A 2,386-nucleotide genomic window follows, 5' to 3' on the forward strand; every position below is an offset into this window, starting at 1 on the left:
AGAATATTGATCATCATGGATTGGACATTTGTTGGGGCATTTGTCAAGCCAAATGAAATTGCAATGAAATCCATAGTGCCCTTCATGTGTTCTATAGGTAGGGTATGACCTCTATGGCCATTTGAATCTGATGGTATCCTATTCTTAAATTAAGCTTGGAGAATATATATGCTCCATGTAGTTCATATATGAGTTTCTCCACTGTTGGTATGAAAAATCTATCTTGAGCAATTAGCTGGTCAAAACTCTGTAGTCAATACATAATCTTCAGATTTCATCTTTCTTTTTCACTACTATGATTGGGGGAAAAAAAACTTGTGCTTCTCAAAATATAACAACATATAAAATTTCTTTCATTAATGATTCCATTTTAGCTTTCCAAAAGTAGGGATAACAATTTGGTTTTACATTTTTTGGTTTTGCCTCTGGTTATAGGTGAATTTGCATATCTACCTTGCGGTTGGAGTTAATTATATTGGTGATTGGAATATTTTTTTGGTGATGCTATAAAACCTCATGTATTTTCTTACGAGTAGTTTGTTGTAGTTTATTTCATGTTTCTCTATGGTTATTATGGTCATGTAGAGTCTATGAAAACATGATATACTTGCATGTAGATTGGTATATTTGGGCATACACCTGAGCATTCTAAGGCATTACAATTGCTAACAAACACCTTAAATAAAGATGCTTGTTAAATATGTAATTGTACTTGATGAATTATTAATCTAGATTACATTAAATTCTAAGTTTGATCCATTATCTATTAATATCTATATTGTTGTGTTGGCAATGCTACCTCCTAGTCTTATTGTTCTTCGTGATTGGTGGCTTTTAAAGTATTAAAATTTATTTTTGGTGTTTTTTGAAATGTCATAGTCCTATCTAAAGATTCTTTGGTTGATTCGTTAATCTAAACTTGTTCTTCATTAATCACTACTTGAGGAAAAAAATTTGATTTACATACGTGTACTTGGTGGAATTTATCATTGCAATTGAAATGAAGACCTTTAGCTCTTCTCTCATTCATTGGTAATGGAGTTGCCATTAGTATTGGTGGTTGTTCCTTGTCTTGGTGATGTTGGGATGCTGTTTCGGCTGTTGCTGAATCTAGTTTGTGATCCAGTGTTTATCAAATATGTTTTCTATTATTGTGGCTAATTGTAAGGTTTGTAATAGTGTATGTGGTTGGAGGGCTCTTACTTCTCTTATAATGTCTAAACATAAATCTAATTCAAATAAAATTTGAAAGATTGAATGTGCCATACCTGATATTTGGTTTGATAATTCCTCAAATTGGTTATAGTATTCTTAGACTGATGATTTCTACGTTAATTTTAATAATTTATCTTATACATCTCTATATGGTGTTGGAACAAATCATTTAAAACGTCACATTTAAAATTTTGCCAAGAATTTAATTTGTTTCTTGTTGGCATACATCCACTAGTGCGGCCTTAGTGTCATTCCCTTCATATTAATTGAGACAATGATGAAGCATTGAGATTATAAAATATTGTAATAAGAAAAGAGTTGCTCATATTTAAACAACCAACTTTGCATATTATCATGGTTGACATGAGACATGTCCAATTTGTTTTCATGAATTGTAGATATGTTGGCAGAATGATTGAAATTCTGATATATTGATGCCCCTAACCTAAGAAGGTTCCTCCCTCTTCTTGATTAGTTTGCCAGTTCGATGTTTGTTAGCCTATCTTTTCTTTGAGTTGGGAGAAACATTATGAAAGTTCTGTGATCACCATGGTCAAAGATGAGATTCTTCAGTCTTGCCTATTCTGGTTGTAAAGTCCTCCAATATTTTTGAAGTGTCTTTTATACTTTCTGCCATCGAAACTGAGAACAGCTACTTGCTATGTATTTCTTGCAAAGACAAATTTCTGCCATCATGCCCAGCTCATTACAGTCTGTATTTCTTGCAAAGACAAATTTCTGCCATCATGCTCAGCTCATTACAGTCCTATTTAGATTTTATCGCATATTGATACTTGTTAACAGAAAAATTTCGTTTGCATAATAATCTCCATTTATTCTGTAAATTAATCCTGAAACAACTGATAATAATTTCACATGCCCATCACTTGTTTGAAGAATATCTGTAGAATTTATTTGAGCAGTTTCTTCTAATATTTCTGCTCTCTCTTATATAATATATAACATCAGCAAAATTATTGAAAATTGTAATAAAGTTTTGAAAGTGAAAAGCATTATTTTAATTAACTTAGCATATTGAGTAAGAAATTTTATTATAGTAACAATTGTTTCAGAGTTAACACGGCAGAACAAATAATTAAATGATGCAATGCTCAGTTGGAGATTAAATCGGAACATAGTACTTTTATTTATAAAAATTATATACATATAT

This window comes from Phalaenopsis equestris, unplaced genomic scaffold, assembly GCF_001263595.1.
Source record: "Phalaenopsis equestris unplaced genomic scaffold, ASM126359v1 Scaffold000422, whole genome shotgun sequence".
NCBI lineage: Eukaryota > Viridiplantae > Streptophyta > Magnoliopsida > Asparagales > Orchidaceae > Phalaenopsis > Phalaenopsis equestris.